This window comes from Neomonachus schauinslandi, chromosome 10 (genome assembly GCF_002201575.2).
Source record: "Neomonachus schauinslandi chromosome 10, ASM220157v2, whole genome shotgun sequence".
Classification (NCBI taxonomy): Eukaryota; Metazoa; Chordata; class Mammalia; order Carnivora; family Phocidae; genus Neomonachus; species Neomonachus schauinslandi.
The window spans coordinates 85,686,870-85,694,430 of NC_058412.1; positions in this window are offsets into that span (position 1 = coordinate 85,686,870).

Below are 7,561 nucleotides of genomic sequence, written 5' to 3' on the forward strand. Positions count from 1 at the left end.
ACATTATATGTTAAAAAAAAAAAAAAAAGATAGTAGGAAGGGAAAAATGAAGGGGGGGGCTAGGCAGGGGAGATGAACCATGAGAGACTATGGACTCTGAGACTATGGACTCTAGAACTGAGAGTTCTAGAAGGGAGGGGGGTGGGGTGATGGGTTAGCCTAGTGATGGGTATTAAAGCGGGCACGTATTGAATGGAGCACTGGGTGTTATACACAAACAATGTATCATGGAACACTACATCAGAAACTAATGATGTAATGTATGGTGATTAACATAACATAATAAAATAAAAGAAACTAAGTTTTTAGAGAGGGTTTCTTCTATATTTGAAAGTCGAAAAGGAAAGGTGGAAATAGATGATCAACTGTGTCCAGAGACACCTGACTAGTGATCTTCCCATATCTAGTTGAATCTACTCACCAAAGTGGCCCAGACAGAACACAGAGACACAGAGGGTGGGGGTTGTGTGAACCACTAGAGAAGACCCTGGGGGTTTCTCCTCTTATCCTTACTACTTTTTTCCCTTCCACTTACGTTGAGTTTAATTTGCTCTTCTCCTAGATTGTTTTTTGTTTTTTTAAAGGTTTTATTTATTTATTTAACAGAGACAAAGTGAGAGAGGGAGCATAAGCACGGGGAATGGGAAAGGGAGAAGCAGGCTTCCCGCAGAGCAAGGAGCCTGATGCGGGGCTCGATCCCAGGACCCTGGGACCATGACCTGAGCCGAAAGCAGACGCTTAATGATTTAGCCACCCAGGCGCCTCTTCTCCTAGATTGTTAAGATAATTTATTTTAAACATTTTTTTCTGTTTTAATCATTTAAAAATATAAATTCAAATCTTGATATGGTTGAGTTTTAATTCTCAACTCAAAATATGTTCTTAATTTCTCTTGTGATTTCTTCCTTGGACCATAGATTACTAGAAGCATGTTACTTGACTATCAAGTATTTGTAATTTTCCAGGTATCTTTCCATTATTGCATTTATTTTAATTTTGCTACAAGCAGAGAACAAATCCTCTACGATTTCAATCTTTTTAAATTTACCGAGTTGTGTTTTATGTCCTAGCATAACAAACTAGAAAAAAATATAGTTTTGGACAATTTTCAATTAGGTCAAGGTGGTAGATAGTGTGGTTCAGATTCTCAGATTCTTTACTGAATTTTTTGTCTATATGTTTCATTCATTACAGAGAACAGGGTACAAAAACCTCTCCCACCATGTTTTTGAATTTGTCTCTCATCGCAGACCCACCAATGCTTTCTTCACACCTATTTACTTCTGTTATTAGGTGCTTACACATTTAGGAATTTTTTTCTTTTTTTACTAATTGACCCTTATATAATAATGAAGTGTCTTATCTCTGGAAATTTTTCTTGTTTTGAATTTTAATTTGTCTTAAAAAATAAAATCAGTCCAAAACTTTTATGGTTGGTTTTCACATGGTATTATTTTTCTGTCCTTTCACTCCTGACAATCTGTGTCTTTTTATTGAAATTATATTTATTTTCAAATAACATTTAATTGTCCCACTTTTTTATCTAGTCTGATAATCACTGCTTTTAAAATGGTGTATTTAGTCCATTTGTTATTCAATGTGATTTTTATATGCCTTTATAGGTTTTAAGTCTGCCATTTTTCTCTTTTTTTATTTGTTTCATATTTATTTATTCCTTTCTCTTTCCCCTTCCTTCCTTGGATCAATTTCTGTAAGATTTATTTATTTACTCTAGAGAGAGAGAGCAGGGAGGGGATACAGGGAAAGGGAGAGAAAGAATCCTTAAGCAGACTCCCTACTGAACATGGAGCCCAACTCAGGGTTTAATCCCAGGACCCCAAGATCATGACCTGAGCCAAAATTAAGAGCTGGCCATTCAACTGACCAAGCCACACAGGCACCTTGAAACAATTTTTAATATTTCATTTTATGACATATATTGGCTTTTAAGCTATACTTCTTTGCTTTAATTTTTTAGATTGTTCTAGAGATTACAACATGTATATTTAACTTATTACAGTTCACCTTTAATTCATATTATTGCTGTAACTTAAAAACTTACAGCAGTGCACTTTCTTTTGCCTCTCATATATGTATTTTATCTCTACCTATATTATAAACTCCAGAATAGAGTGTTTAATATTTGCTTTAAACAGTCAATTTTCCTTTAAAGACAGTCAGAAATAAGGAAAAGGACTATTTTGTATTTGCTTGCATATTTATCATTTCTAGTGCTCTTTGCTTCTTTCTGTAGATCAAAGTTTCAATTTGCTAAAATTTCCCATAGGTTTAGCAAACTTCTTTTTGCATTTCTTGTATTGGGGGTTTCCCAAAGACAAATGATCTCAGCCTTTGTTTATCTGAAATGTTCTTATTTTGCCTTCTTTTGTAAGTCATTTTTGCAAGATAGAGAATTCTAGGTTAGTAATGCCATTTTAAAGGAGTCATTCTACTTTCTTCCTGATAGTTCTGTTTCTGATGAATGTCCAGCAGTTATTTTTATCATTGTTCCCCTATATCAAATATCAACGTGGCTTTTTTCGGACTGTTTTTAAGATTTTCTTTTTGTCTCTGGTTTAACATCAGTCTGAAATGATGTGGTTTGCTTTGTGTTTTCCTGCTTTTCAATTACACAAGTTTATGTTTTTCATTAAATATTAAATTTTTCAATCATTATTTCTATATTTTTTCTACCCCAATTTCTTTCTCCTTTCTTTCTGGTGCACCAATCAAAAATGTGTTAGACCATGTGCTACTGACTTTTCCAGCCATTTTTCTCTCTTTGTTTCAGTTTTTGTTACCCCAACTCAAATCCCACTCTCTGTCTTCTATACTATCTAATCTGGTGTGAAGCCTGTCAGAAAAAAATTTCAATTCAGATATTGTGTTTTGTTGATGCAGAATTCTCATTGGTTCTTTTTCTAAATGTGAATTTCTGTGCTGAGTCCCCATCTGTCATTCTTTTTATCCCCTTTGCCTTAAACCTTGAATATATTGATGATAATTGTTTTATTTTATTTATTTATTTAATTTTTTTTTAGACAGAGAGAGTAGAGGTGTGGGGAGGGGCAGACGGAGAGGGACAGAGAGAATCTTAAGTAGGCTCCATGCCCAGTGTGAAACCTGACTCAAGGCTCAATCTCACGACCCTGAGATCATGACCTGGGCCAAAACCAAGAGTCAGATCTTAACCTACTGAGCCACCCAGGTGCCCCAATAATAACTGTTTTGAAGCTCTTACCATATAATTCCAATATCTTTTGGTATAGTCATTTTCTATGGCTTTCTGAAAATTGTAGATATTGGCTTGAAGAGAGTTTATGTTAGCTTCCTTAGAACCATATTGAACTGTGTTTAACTCATTTATTGGTTGATCACCTTCATTCTATTCATGCTTATTTTTAGGCAGGTCTAGAGCATCCTTTACTCTGTGGTTAGTATAGCCCTGTGCTCTGACCTTGCTGTGCTCTCAATGGGATACCTGTGGTGTTCACTATGGCAGGGCACCTCTCCAGTGTCTGCCAGCTTTGTGTGACCCTGACAGCCCCTAGTATCTTGTCCCTGCTGGACTTCAGGGAGTCTTATCCCATGTATGTAGTAGCACTTAGTATTTGGGCAAAGATTCAAGGAAACTCCTATACAGAACTCGTTCTCTAGATACCTTCTTCTTTTATATCCTGTTCCTCATATTCCAGCCACCTCAGTGGCCCTGGACTTTATTTTGTGTTTCCTCCACCCAATATTGCCACTAGACTCTGGGTTCAAATTCCCTATGCCATGACTTGCAAAGTACCCCCCGTAAGAAAGCCAGGGACATGTGGAGTTTGTCTCATGAGATTCCCTTCTCCCAAGGACCCCAGCCCTATGCTGTCTTTCTTCCAATACCTGAATATGGTTGTTTTATAGTGGTCTGTAATGGGAAGATAAGTCTGATATCCATTACTGCCTCATGGCTCAAAGCACCTGGATTATTTTTAATATAAGAAAAAAATTATAAATATGCATTGAATGAATTTTAGAAACATCATGGGAGCAGCACATTATAATGGCATAAGGCTTCTTAAGGGTTTGAGAAGTTTGGGATTAAGTTCCCAGCTGTGACGGCAAGATGGCGGAGGAGTTGGAGACCTGGATTTCGTCTGGTCCCAAGAATTTAGCTGGACAGGGATCAAACCATGCTGAACACCGACAAACTCAACAGGAGATCGAAAAAAAGAACAGCAACAACTCTCTGAGCAGAAAAGCGACCACTTTCTGGAAGGTAGGACATGCGGAGAAGTGAATCTGAGGCGATATTCGGGAGGATAGATGGTGGGGGAGTGGGCTCTGGCGGTCGCTTCTGGCAAGTGATAGAGCAGCGGAGCACAAAATCTGAACTTTTAGAAGTCGGCTCCCCTGAGGGATGTCGCTCTGGTGGCTAAGCGAGGGGTGGAACCCTCGTGGGACAGTGTGGTCTCAGGACCTTTGGGGTCACATAAAGACCGGGGGTGCCTGAGTGCGGCAGAGCTCCCAGGTATCAGAGCGGGAAGCCGGCTGCAGAGACAGAACCCAGGCGCGGGCTCTCAGCTCGGGGTTGCCATAAACCATGATCTGCGGCACAGTCGGTCCACTGCTCCTCCAGCAGGGACCCAAAAAGTGGCAGATCCGGGGAGACTCACCTTCCTTCCCCAGGAGAAGTGGCATGGGAGTGCATGGCAGGGATCTGCTGGGTTTGGAGACTCCACACTCAGTCAGGTGCCAGAGATAGAAATGCTTGGTCACAGGCCAGGTGAGCATGGAGTGCAGCCGGAGACCAGGGAGATGGGAGTGACTGACTGCTTTTCTCTGGGGGCTCACTGAGGAGCGGGGCCCCGAGTTCTCGGCTCCTCCAGCTCCTCCAGGGCAGAGATTGCAAGGCTGACATTTTCCCTCTCCGCCTCCAAAGCTGTATGGAAAGCTTGCAGGGAACAAAAGCTCCCGAGAGCAAACCCGAGCAGATTACTTAGCCCAGACTGGGCAAGGGCGGGGCAATTCCACCTCCGGCAAAGACATTTGGGAACCATGGCAACAGGCCCCTCCCCCAGAAGATCAGCAAGAACAGCCAGACAAGACCAAGTTTACCGATTAATGAGAACCCCAGAACTCCAGCGCTAGGAGAATGCACATAGACTCCATGGCTTTTTTACCATGATTCTTTAGTCTTTCAAAGTTAATTTTTTTTAACTGTCTTTTGTTTTTGTTTTTGTTTTTTGAATTTTTCTTTTTCCCTTTTTCAACCAACATCTTATCGATCCCTTTTTTAAAAAACATTTTTATGTTTCATTTTTAGAGTCATATTCTATCCCTTCATAGTAGTTACGGTTATTTTGGGCATATATATATAAGTGGTACTCTCTTTAAAATTTTGAGATACTTACTTCTAACAGATCAAAATATACCCTAAATCTCTAGTGTATGGTTTTGTTCTACACTCCTGCCTGATCACATTCTCTCCCTTTTTTTTTACTTTCCCTTTTTTTTAATCCTCTTTGTTTCTTTTTTTTTTTTAAAGATTTATTTATTTATTTATTCATGAGAGACAGAGAGAGAGAGAGAGACAGAGGCAGAGGGAGAAGCAGGCTCCCCTCGGAGCAGGGAGCCCAATGTGGGACTCGATCCAGGACCCTGGGATCATGACCTGAGCCGAAGGCAGATGCTTAACCAACTGAGCCACCCAGGCGCCCCACCTCTTTTCTTTTTTCAAACAACTTCTTATCAATTCCTTTTATAAAATTTTTTATAATTTTCATCTTTACAGTCATATTCCATCCCTTCACCATATCAACCCTTATTTTGGTACATATATAAGTTATTCATTCTTGAAGGGGGGGAAATCGGAGGGGTAGATGAACCATGAGAGACGATGGACTCTGAAAAACAAACTGAGGGTTATAGAGGGGAGGGGGGTGGAAGGATGGGTTAGCCTGGTGATGGGTATTGAGGAGGGCACATTCTGAATGGAGCACTGGATGTTACGCACAAACAATGAATCATGGAACACTACATCTAAAACTAATGATGTAATGTGTGGGGATTAACATAAGAATAAAAAAAATGTTAAGATAAGTTTTTCATTCTTTAAAATTTTGGGAGGCACTATTTCTAACAGACCAAAATACACCCAAAACCTAGTGTGTGGCACTCATCTATGTAAGGCCTGATCATATTTGATCATAACTGGGGTTTTTTTGTCTCATTCTGTTTTTTATTTCTGTTTTTATCTTTTTCTTTTTTTTGCTTTTTCTTTTTTCTTTCTTTCCCATTCTTTTCCCCCCAGCTTCAGGTCTTTTCTGATTTATTTAGAGTATATTCCCTGGGGACGTTGTTACCCTGTTAGCATTTTGTTCTCTCATTCATCTATTCTCCTCTGCACAAAATGACAAAACGGAAAAGAAGAGGTAGCAAAAAGAACAAGAGGTAGTACCGACTGCCAGGAACCTACTCATTACGGACATTAGTACGATGTCAGATTTAGAATTCAGAATCATCACTTTAAAGATACTAGCTGGGCTTGAAAAAAGCATGGAAGTTATTAGAGAAACCCTTTCTGGAGAAGTAAAAGAACTAAAATCCAACCAAGTTGAAATCAAAAAGGCTATTAATGAGATGCAATCAAAAATGGGGACACTAACTGCTAGGATAAATGAGGCAGAAGAGAGAATCAGTGATATAGAAGACCAAATGATGGAAAATAAAGAAGCTGAGAAAAAGAGAGATAAAAAACTACTGGAACAAGAGGGCAGAATTCGAGAGCTAAGCGATACCATAAGATGAAGCACCATTAGAATAATTGGGATCCCAGAAGAAGAAGAAAGAGAAAGAGGGGCAGAAGGTATATTGGAGCAAATTATAGAAGAGAACTTCCCTAATTTGGGGAAGGAAACAGGCATGAAAATCCAGGAGGCACAGAGAACCCCTCTCAAAATCAATAAAAATAGGTCAACACCCCGACTTCTAATAGTAAAACTTACGAGTCTCAGAGAAAAAGAAGAAATCCTGAAAGCAGCTCGGGACAAGAGATCTGTAACCTACAATGGTAGAAACATTAGATTGGCAACACACCTCTCCACAGAGACCTGGCAAGCCAGAAAGGACTGGCAGGATATATTCAGAGCACTAAATGAGAAAAATATGCAGCCAAGAATACTATATCCAGCTAGACTGTCATTGAAAATTGAAGGAGAGATAAAAAGCTTCCAGGACAAACAGAAACTAAAGGAATTTGCAAACACGAAACCGGCCATACAAAAAATCTTGAAAGGGGTCCTCTAAGCAAAGAGAGAGCCTAAAAGCAACATAGACCAGAAAGGAACACAGACAATAGACGGTAACAGTCACCTTACAGGCAATACAATGGCACTAAATTCCTATCTTTCAATAGTTACCCTGAATGTAAATGGGCTAAATGCCTCAAACAAAAGAAACAGGCTATCAGACTGGATTAAAAAACAAGACCCATCGATATGCTCTCTGCAAGAGACTCATTTTAGAACCAAAGACACCTCCAGATGGAAAGTGAGGGGGTGGAAAACCATTTACCATG